This window comes from Lycorma delicatula, chromosome 4, assembly GCF_047948215.1.
Source record: "Lycorma delicatula isolate Av1 chromosome 4, ASM4794821v1, whole genome shotgun sequence".
In the NCBI taxonomy this organism is placed as follows: Eukaryota; Metazoa; Arthropoda; class Insecta; order Hemiptera; family Fulgoridae; genus Lycorma; species Lycorma delicatula.
Window position 1 is genome coordinate 60272831 of NC_134458.1, and position 12408 is coordinate 60285238.

A 12408-nucleotide genomic window follows, 5' to 3' on the forward strand; every position below is an offset into this window, starting at 1 on the left:
AATTCCCGACCCCGGTCTGAAGCGATATAAGGACCTCCGATTTTCTTCACCGATTTGTTTAAATTACAATCTATATATAATAAAGCAACCTTTATGAATAAGATCCACTATGAAACCTTGTAGATTATATCAAATTTATTCTGAAGGTATAACTCACAAAATAATTAAGATATTTAAAAAAAAAATAATCTGCTTTGATCTGATGATTTTTGGTAATTAAAATTGTTATTTGTAACAGAACCCCGATTACTCGAATGGGTTCAGTAAGAGTAAGCCCTTCATTTAATACTATTTTGGGAAGTCATAATGAGAAATTATTGTTAAAATAGATATATCTCACTTAATTACATTTAAATTCAGAATTTATTTCTACTTTGAACGTTTTTAAAATTAATACTTAACTGTAATTTTAGTAAGAATATTTCCCTGTTCAAATACAATTGGAATTACAGCGATGTTGATTATTGCAAAAGTTCATAGTAAAATGTAGAGTAGGTACAAAATGAACCGACTGTTTAAAATCATATTTGCAAATTATATATTATATTATTGTAAGCATTTGCAAAAAATAAAGTAACTACTACTTTTCTACTTTAGCGGTAGAAACGTTACACGATCCGATATTTATACTTAAAAAAAATTGCCAGATAAGATAATTTAAAAGTGATTTTGGTGACCAGGAAATTTTGTCTACTAAATCTGAAACGAATATTAACAATGATTAAAAATGTAATCTCTCATTCACCTGCTAATCAGCCACCGTTAAAATGTATCGTAACCAGATCCAGTGGGTCTTACAATAGAAATACTATCGTAATAGAACTATTCGGTAACAACGTCAATAAATTTTATTTTACCGAAAAACAGTCAACAGTAAAAGTCAAAATACCAGAATTTCAAGTTCTAAGCGTTGTATCTCTTCTATAAGGGAACATTTCATTCTGAGTGTAAGCACGTTTCATACGTGGATTAGCGATTCTGTATTGTTTTTTTTGTTTTTTGAAATATTGACGTCCGAAGATAATAAAAAAAAAACACGGACTTTACCGTATAACTAGCTCATGATGAACAGTATTATCGGATTCAGACAGATGGAACAACAGCACCGTAAAGCGAATTCAATGACACCTAAGTGTCCTACGACTTTTTAGAGAACCGTCTAATTTCTTGCGGTCTGTGACCCTCCTCGATCTAAATGATTCTCTTCTTGTCCTTTATCCGTGAGGATTTTTGAAAGGAAATATGTAATCAAATGACTATTTTTGTCAAGCTGAAAGTAATCGTTACAAATTCTACACCGTTCGAAAAGTGAAACTAAAGAAGGTTTCATCCGAGATAAAAAAAAGTGTCCAAACTTTCATCGAGGAACCGGCAGGAATTTAAAAAAATTGTTAATACTGTAAGTAGTATTCTAAAATTTATTTTTTTAAATTATCATTTTGTAAAAATTATGTAAATAATTAACTCATTGATAATAGCAATTATTAGATTTCATCGGTCGTGTTTCTTTTCAATCATTTTTTATTATGTCGTAAAACGTACGATGAAGCCTATTTTTGAAGTCGTAAATCTTCGGGGAGAAATCACAGATTTTTCATTCGGGGCTCGATTTTTAATTTGTGTTTCTTTTTAATCGATTTAAGAATAAAAGTGAAATATGAATTTTTCACTTATTCGTATTATTGAATTATTTTGGTTCGTAGTCTAAAATTTTAATATTGTCGTTAAGCGGCCTAGTTATAATGCGGTGTAGTTCATCGATTTTTATAAAATGTTAATTTTACAGAAAAAAAAAAAGGTTGCGATTTGGATATTGTATTCATGTATATAGGTTGTAAGTATATGTAATTACTTACAGTAAGCGTTCATTTAAGTTAGGAAAAATAATTCTTAAATTACTGTTTATTAGTAAAATCCTTTCGTGATCCTTAAATTTTAAATGGGGATTAAGCCACGGATACGGAATCGTATAGATTTTAAGGTACAAAGATAAGTTTTGGCTGATGTTTTCCACCTCAAAACACACAGATAACAAATACATCTTTTCAAAAACGCTGCTATGGTCATACTTAGATGAATTAAAAACGAACGGATTTACATAAATCGAACGGTTCCTATAAACGGACAGATGTTCACCAGATAGCTACGGTTTAAAATTAAATAAGAAATATTCGATCGCGGGCCGATTTTTATACGCCTAACACTTTATAAAAAATTCATGATAGATGCTCGTTTACGTCTTTTTGTTTTAACAAAAAAAAAAATTTGTAGCTTTCTACGAATCAAAAAATAAAAACCTAATATCCTTTTTGTTAAAATCTTTCCAGCGAATTTGAGTGCGGTGACTTTCAAACAACCATTAAACAAAGTGAAAGACTTACTTTTCCAGTAGAAAATCAGTGATATAATTTTTAGTTTTTTCCATCGATTAAAACTCATAGCAAGTTTTTTTTTTCAATCTGTTAGCATTTACAATCGATACCTCATAGGAGACCATAAGTAAATTTAAGTCATGATAATCACCTTATATATATATATATATATATATATAAGAAAAATACTTGTACAGTTGATTCAAGTAAAGTTCAATGCTTAACATAGCACTAGAAATAAACCACAGGAAAGAAAAATAAAAACAATGTCATCAATACCAATATATTAAAATAACACTATAAATAAAACAAATATTCGTCGGTAAATAGAAATAACTATAATTAATAGACTACCAAAATGAAGTTCACTACACAGTGTCAGAATCATCCTGTATTCCCACTCTTAGGTTCCTTCTCCCGGTCACCCTTTGGTTACATCTCCCGATCACCCTGTGGTTACATCTCCCAGGTCCAGCACATGGAAATGTTTCAGTCGCCTGATGTCGTCGCTGTTGTCCAATAGATTTACTGTCGGATAATTTACATCTTTATCTAACCTCTGTTTGTACTGCGAGCCAATTTTTTGGATCTCTTCGCTAAACAGAAGTTAATCCTAGATAGTCGTGAATTTCTGTAACCAATAATAATAATAATTTCAAAAACGCAGCTATGGTCATACTTAGATGGATTAAAAACGAATGGATTTACATAAATCGAACGGTTCCTAAAAATGATGAGACGTAAACTAGATAGCTACTGTTCAAAATAAATAAGAAATATTCGATCGCGGGCATAAATTACATAAAACGATGCAATTTTTTGCAAAAAAAAATAAATAATATAATATTTTTTATAGCCACTCACAAACACACATATTATATTAAAAAAAAATCAAGATTAATAGCAATAGCAATTACAGTGAAATGTTTTGTGATCTACTTATTTTTAAATAACATTAATTTCTTCAAGAAGACTTCAAAGATGTCCGTAAAGGCTGAAACCAAGCAAAATTAATACTTAAAATTCTTTTAAATAAATAAATTGACTTGCCGGGTTTCCAACCATACAATCATGTATGTTGAATAATCAGGCAGATTTAAATTAAATTTTATTTTGTGTTGCGTATTAATTAATCGTTTATCAAATTAAAAAAAAAATATATATAATTAAAACAAATTAAGGCATAATGATGTACAGGTGTATCACGAGCCTTCTCCCGGGACCTTCATAACCTATTCTATGAATGAAACTAATGGAAAAATTTCATCTAAACATATGTTCTAAAATGCTTTGTTTCCGAATTACGGCTAATGAAACATTTCGCTCGGATTACAGCTACCCAAGTGAAATGAGGTCGTACTGAAATTTTTACGTCGTTAATTAAGAAGCAAAATTAGTGATTTCTTATGATTCTTGAGCTGAAATTTGGTCCTAGAATCATATCTGTAGTAGTTTTTGAAAAATCTAGGTTGAAACCAACAAATTAGAGTAAAAAACCCTGTTTTTTATGTTCAACGCACAAATTTGGTAAATGGGTAATAATCGCATAAAACGTTTAAACAAAACATGCAGAGAATTTAATTCTGAACAAAATGGTTAATTTAAATTTTAAACGAATAAGAATAAAACGAAGGAAAGGTAGAAAAATCCTATTTTTTTTAGAAACGGTACATTACTACTACATTTGTTAGAAAAGTACTTATTTAAAGTAAACGAAAATCCAAACTATTTTTTGATGACGTGAAAAATTTGTAAAAACAAAATTTATTTAAAAAATTGCTCACAAAAAAATTAAAATAAGACTGGAAATTACACCACAATTGGAAAATAAAAATAACTTAGATAATATTTTTTCTATTAATGAGAAAAGTACAATAAATTATTTGAAAAATTATTATTTCAAATCTGGCTATAAAATAACAATAGCTGATCAACAATGCGAAATACTGTATTCGTATTTAAATCACTGTGTAAGTTACATTAAGTATATCGGGTACTGTGAACTGTGCTGTCGTTAGCGAAGGGTTTCTGTGAAATTTAGTTTGAACGTGATCGGCTTGCCATTGACGTAATGCCGTACTTATTTACAGCAGCAGAATACGCCGATATGATATTCATTTTGGGTTGTATAATAGTAGTGCTACAGCTGCTGTAGTAGACCATGAAATACGTTTTCCGATTTTTCGAAGATTTGAATCGGTATTTTTCGCAGTCATTGGGAAACAGATTGATTATCTAGAATTCGTACCAGCTACTCGTTATTGTCCAAACGACGCTGTTATGATGAAATTATTATCGATGTAGTTCAGCGCAGTCCAATCATCAGTACACAGTGTCTTTCTAAGGGGATCGGAGTTATACATTCGATGGTTTGAAGGACAGTTAAACAAAACAACTTTTACTCGAATCATTATCATAAATAGCCAGTTCAACATCTACATCCAGGAAATGGTTCCTTCGCTTGGAGTTTCACCAGTTCTGGAACTGGTGGACTACAAATCGACAACTCTACAAGTATGTTTTGTTTACTGAAGAGGCAAATTTCACTCGAGATGGCGTCAACAACTTACGCAATGAGCATATATGGGCAGAAGTAAATTCTCATGAAACGGTGGAAGGCAATTTTCAACACCGATTTACCATCGATAATGTATGGTGCGGCTTTCTTCACAATCAGCTGTTTGGACCGTTCATATTACCTTTTTTTTCAGCTCCTGAACCACCGTTAGGTATTGCTTTAGAGGACAAGTTTGTAGCGTGTGAAATTGCCATGCCTTACCGGGATTCGAATCCGGGCCCTCCGGATGAACGGCCGAGGCACTACCACTCGCGTCACGAAGGCTGGCCCTGTTCATATTACCTGGCCGCTTAAATTCTGATATCTACTTGCACTTCATTTAAGAAGAATTGCCGCAGCTGCTTGAAGATGTTCCTCTAGCGCAAAGTATGGTTCCAGCACAATGGCGCGCCTCCCTACTTCTCTTATACCGTTTCCAATCACTTATATCATCATTTCCCTGAGAAATGTATAAAATGTCTGAAATTTTTATACAACATTTTGAAAATATTATAATTCATGATATATTGAATGTACACCACGTCCTATTGTCATAAGATATGTAGACTATATACTAGCCGCATATAATCCAGTTATAAATAATAAACATTTAATCGTTTTGAATAAACTCAGTAATTATAATTATAACCTAAAATTTATCTATGAAATGGAAGAGAACAGAAAAATACCCTTTTTAGATATTGAAATTGAAATAAACAGAAACAACGTTATAGAAACAACTGTTTATAGAAAGCCAGCAATGAATAGTACCACATTACGTGTGAATTCTAATCATCCATAGTCACAAAAAATTGGTACATATAAAAACCTGATTTTTAGAGCTTACTATGACAAACTCAAGAAGGAAATAGATACAATAAAACAAATAGCAGTATTTAATGGTTTTGATGCTGGAATTATATTCATAAAAAAGAAAGAATTGAATACCATAATAATTTTACAAGTAAATAACAAAGAGCATATAAACAATTTTTCTTAGAATACAAATACACAAGTAATAGAAAAGATTATTGATGTTTATGATCGAAGTAAATATAAAAAAAGCTTATAAACAAATAACCATATTATAAAATATTTTAAAAATAATGGAGAAATTTTGAATGGATTATACAAAATTAAGTGTAATGAGTGTACTAAAATCTATATTGGTAAAACTAACAGGTCGTTTAAAAAAAGATTCACGGAATATTATAACGCCTAAAAAAACAGAAGTAGTGTATCTAACATAGTTGACCATCTGCCACAATATAAACATAATATAATTGATTATAAAAATAATATAGAAATTTGTAACGACAATAAAATATTGAATATACTCGAAAAATATTTCATTTATAAATTTAAAGAAAAACAAAATTATTAATCAACAGATATTTTTTGAAAGTGACACTATAATTAAAGACAGCGAGCATTTGGCGACAATATTTACAAACATAGTCACATGACATTTTAAATTTATATAATTCCAGCTGATAGTGATAATATGTTATTTTAATTTTATTGTTGCTAGATTTTGCATCTTCATTTAAGTTTTTATTTTTTCATATAATTATAGAATTATGTTCCGCGAAAATTAACTTTTGGTAATTTATTAATTTTTTTCTATTACTGTGTACGGTGTTAGTTTTTTACAATTATTATTTTCACACACACACAATATTTTTTTACGAAATATTAAATGCAAATTTGACTTTTGTTAGGCGTCGTGACGAAACATTCGACCGCTCTGGTGATGGAAAGGAAATGAAGAAAGGGGCTCTTATCAAACTAAAGGAAAATGGTGGGAAGGGGATCCTAAGACTCAAGGTCTACGATAGACCCTTAAAACTCTTAAAATCTCTTTTAGTAAAAAGTACGTGATCATTTGGATAGCGTAAAATTTACTGTTTTCAGAACATCAACGAGTAGTTTCTCACCCATCGTGTGTAGTAGGATCCACCGAATATATTCAATGAATTAAATTAATCGGTTTCGTAACTCTTTTATTAGGTCTATATCTGTTTGTTTTTTTATTCCGTCTATACACCTTTAAATTTAGATCAATTAAGAATTATTAAGGACAATCTTTTAGGGCTATCATTATACCCTTGGCTGATTCTTTGTACCATATACGCCTCCCTCATCTTCGGATAACATTCTGAATTCCCGATAGCTCCCGTTTTCGTTTGTAATATTAATTCTTTTCCGCCCTCTCTTTTTGTAAACTTCCAGTAATATTTTAATCAAGCCGCTTTTCTTCACCGGATACACCACAATCGGTCGGCTTATTCATTTTTATTTTATTATAAACTTTTATTCTTGTTATCGCACGACTTCATTTTTCAGTCTTTCTGCCTGTTATATATATAATAATATTATTCGATCACATCCTTGCCTCAATTTTAAATGCCTTCAATCTTTCTTCTTATCGTTCATGTTTCAAATTCGTACAAAAGTACATGCCAAACGTAATACTTCACAAAACGCTTCTTCAAATCTTGTTCATTACACTTTGTAATAAACGTTTTTTTTTTTTCAGTTTATCCATTATTTTTTTCATTTTGTATTTTACAATCTTCAGTTAATATGGTACCTAAATTTATGTACTGTTTTACTATCCTTCTTTTGTGTAGATATTCGTCGACTTATTGTCTCCTATTCGTATTACTTTTCCCATTTATTTTTATTCCGAATTCTGTCATATTGTTTTCTAATTCTGAAACCATCTGTTGAATAAATTGTGCTTCATCTCTTAAGAAAACCGTCTTTGAGAATTTTATATTCTCTTTCCTCCTTTGCTGATTTTTTTCTAGGGAATTTTTTAATCACATCTTTAACACACATATTAAACGAAATCAATGATTAAACTTATACTTCTACCTAGGCCAAACCGCTCGGTTTGGTCATCCGTTATTTTTATTACCGATTCTTTTATTCATGTCCAATTATTTAATAGATCCAGTCTTAGGTATAATCTTTGAATTATTATATTTTTCCAATCTATTGGTCAATATTAGCCAATCTATTGGATTTTTAATATTTAGATTATTTTATCCCGTTTGACATCAAATATTTTTCCATACTTATAAATTATGCACTTATTCCATATTTTTTCCGTAGAACTCTCGCATAAACTCTTTTAAACCTGATTACATCTCCTGTTCTCCGTTTAATTTCTTGAATCCATATCATTCTTCTGTAACCGACCATTTACTCCATTTTTTACCGAGAACACTAACCGATATTTTAAAATTCAGCCTACCAAAAATTACTTTCTTATTAAGCAGTCTTTTTTCTGTAAAAATGCCAGCGTTTCATATTGAAATTTCCTTTAAAATTACAGAGGATTCTTTTCCTTATTTTTTGCCTCTTTTTACAACATTATTACATGTACAATAATTAATAATATATAGGTTGTCTAAAAAGTATTGAGCCTTTGGAGGTCAAAATTGAGAACACATTTATGGTTATTGGAAAATAAAATTATGAGACCACATATGTACCATTTTTTCGATTACTTTCTGCCATTCTTTCGGCAAGACCATAATCCCGTCGCCATAGAACTACTGTGGTTTCGAGTCAAAAATTGTGACACATGGTTTTCACAGGCCTCTTTTGAAACCAACTTAATACCATACGGTGGAAATTAAAACCGCCCGGTCAAGTTCTCTGACGGGTCGTTAAAGATGTATGCGGCCTGGGGTTGTCAGCGCGGTATAAGGCACCATTTCTGTTAACCGGTTCAGGCGGTTTCTTTTAAAATGCAATCACGCTGATAGTCGACAGTATAGGTGTGAATTTATCGTTCTGTCTAACGGCAGTAGCTCGTGATGCACGATGCCCTTTCAATCTCATCAATGCGGGCTCTCTGGGCGTCAGTGCGGTCTTTGTCACAGATCGTGGAGCTTCTCCTCGCTTCAACCACAATATTTTTCGTGCATTGTTGTCGTAGGTTATCCACTTTTCATCAGTCGCGATCAACCGCTTCAACAACGGCTCCATTTTGTTACGTTTCAGTAGAGATTCGCAGGAAGAAATTCGATCGAGTAAATTTTTCTGAGTTAGATAATGCGGCACCCAAACATCGAACTTCGTTTTGTATCCGGCTTTCCCAAAACGGTTTAACGCTGTTTGGTGATGGATGTTTAGGCCATTATTGGCGGTGTCATGACTCCTTACGTGCCGGCCTTCCTCGAGTTTTGCCAGAATACGCTAACGCTATATTATGTGCAAAAGGCTCAATACTTTTTAGGCTTCCTATTATAATAAGAAAGAAAATAATATTAAAACTAATTTCTTTGACAATATGGCGTCGCCAGATAAAGAAAAACTTGAGTGCCAGCGACTAGTATAGTTCTGGTAACAAAAAGGAAAAGAAAGTACTACTTTATAAAAAAAATTGCTATTGCTGATTCGATTATTGTTTAGATGAAGTACAACGAAAATAAATAATTCATCCATTTTTATATAGTAAATTATGAAAATGGATGATGTCATAAACATAAATATTATATCTATTAAATAAATAATATTAATATAAATATCATATTAGTACAAGGGCGTAAAATTATTTCTGTTATCTTTACAAGTACGTGCAGCTTGCAAAAAATTAATTAAGATAATGTTGAGAAAATATTGTTACATTTAACCGTTCTACAATTTGCTTAACAAGAGAATTGATAATTTTTTTTTTCCAATGTATTGCTCTGGAATAAAATTTATTAAGTTGTTACAAAGGTAAGAACATTGTCTTCTCCGCACAGTTAAATCAGTGCGAGGAACAACATAGTTATATAATGGTCGTAAATTGTGTCTGGTATTATGAGTATTAAAGATCTACTTTTTATTAAAGTAAAAGATCCAAGGGACGAGCGAAAGGAAAGCTTTTTTTTAGTAATTACAACCGTTAATGACTATTTAATAGGACAATAAACGAAATAATAAGCTGCTAGATGTATTTAATATTTTCAATAAAATTTTATTATAGCAATTGTAAAAACCTTTTTTGAGTATTATGACGTAATCATATCTGTATTATTATCTCGCAGTAACAGACACTTTCTTATTTTATAAAATAAGTGAAAAATTAATAATACAAATTATTTATTATATAAAGCATGGAACATTTGGAATACGTAAACCAAAAAAGAGAAGAGGTTGATATAAAAAGAAAAGTGATGATCAATAGCTCAAATTGTCGCTATAAGTAAATATTCTTTTTCCTGGTTTTGAAAGAAAGTTAATAAATTTAATTCGCTCGTTCTTTTGCTTTTTTATTTCTTTATTTTAGTTCTTTATTTTTTTTTTTTTTGAGTTTTTCTAGCGGTGCCAGAGTTTATTCAAATTTCTTTATATCATTTAACATACCATAACCTTCCATAATTAAAATAAAATATCAACTTGTTAAAAAAAAAACAAAAAATCGGTTAGATTAATTATTCAGTTAGTTATATAAAATCGAATATATTAAAATCAAATTTAATAAAAGTATTTACATAAATTAACGTAGAAAAATAATTATCGGATTGAAGCATCATTCGATGCGTAGATGTCATGATAATTTATACGGACTGCAATTGAAATGTTACGCTGACAAATAAAGGCGCTGCGATAAAGCCATTCTCTTTGATTTTTATTTAACGGGAAAATCCAAGATAAAAATATCATAGATTTCCTTGACCTCTATTGTTAAAAGAAAACAAGAAAACATGTCAGACAAAACGAACGGTAACGAGGCTAATAAATTCTTTTTGTACCCGTCTACAGCGGAACGTCTATTTCGGTAAAATGCCTTATTAAATTTAATAGGGCGCAACATTTTAATAGAATTAAAAATAAGAGCGTTTTTTTTGTAATCATATAAAAATTATATACACGATAACCGGTGTGTGTGAATGAGTACACAAATTCTGACCTAATCTTCCGATTCAAATTAATGAATTAACTAGTTTGCTTATATTTGATGTACAGTTTTAATAATCTTCGAGGGGAACCGAATTTAATTCGAAAAAATCCCTTTCGGCACGTCGGAAGGCGGAAGTAGATTTCACTGGTGCTAAGCAGGAGATAAAAAAGATATCCACTTTAAAGTTAAGATAAACTTCATATTTGCGACAACGGTTGCATGTGAAAAAAGTTTCACATGTTACAAAACTACAAGCTCCATCTTCTTACAATTCCAGCAACATTTTGGTCATCCGTCGCCGTAAGGGTTGGTCGTATCAAAACTTTTTTCAGGCAAAAGTTTAGGTAAATTTAGACCTATTCGAAACTGTCCTATTAAGGGAGGTATGATTTTTTGTCTTCGAAACTCCTTTTTTTCCATCCCCTGGGCCAATGGTTGGTGATATCAAAAAACTTTACTGATATAAGTTTTAGGCCCTTATCCAAAGAATAGTAGGAACGTTAAACGACGTCGATATTTTACTTAATAAGAAAGTTATTGCGATATTTTGTTTTTGCGAAAAAGTCTCCCCATTTTCATCCCCATGGTCCGATTTTGCCCATTAACGAACTCGACCGAGATTCCGGATCGTTATATTTTATGTATCAATCTGAAAGTGATTGGCGGCAGTTATCGTATCTACAAGAAAAGTGAAATATGTATATGTACTATATATTTGTATGTGTGGTTATAAGTTTGTGATTGACAATTAGGAGAAAAATATTATATATCAAATATTAAAACCTGTTCAGTTTTACACTATCTTATTAAGAAATTATGTAATCGTAAAAAATGTTTACATACAAAGAAACCATAGGAAACACGGTTCATGTGTCTTTCTTTTTTATATTCTCCTGAATTCCGACAAACAAATTTTAAACAATATGTTTAACACATTTGAAAATAACTTTTTTGTATTTGTTCTCATAAAATTTCACTCGTTTAGTTCTTTATTTCGGTGGTAGTGATGTTTAATATACATATGTTTCCGGCTCCAGTAATCAGATCTAAACGATTATTAACAGAAGAATACAGTTTTCTAAAAAGTTTTTTTTTTTTAAGTGTTGCCTTTTACAAATTTGCAAGGGTGCTGATATTTGGAAGAAAGAGACATTCGTGAAATCAAATTTCAAATCTATCTGTACCTTCTGTATATTTTCTCTTCCTTACCCGAACTACTTAACGCTACTACTATTTTCCAATTGTTATTTTTCCCACATTAAATTTACCTTCTTTGCTACTTTATCTCTCTTTAAAATCACTTTTATTTCTGCTACCAAAAGTATATGATCGCTATCGATGTTGGCTCTTAATAACCGATGAGCCCTTTTTATTGTATTTATAAATCCTTCTTCTGTTCTCATCTCCTGATTTCCGTTTGTATCTTGAGCATTTTATTTTCCTCACAAAACTCATAAGGCTTTCTCCCGTCTCATTTTGTGTTCCGATTTCGTTTTTCCCATCGCTTGTCTTTCCCGACTTCCCCTGCCTTAAGATTCCAATCCGCCATTATTATTCTACAACAACCTTTACCT

At 30.9% G+C, this 12408-nt stretch overlaps 1 protein-coding gene across 1 annotated transcript in view; it reads left to right on the top strand.

Moving 5' to 3' along the window:
• The window catches only part of Dgk (diacyl glycerol kinase 1), a 258461-nt gene that overhangs the window by 171552 nt on the left and 74501 nt on the right, over positions 1-12408 (top strand). The gene's annotated exons all lie outside the window — the stretch shown is intronic.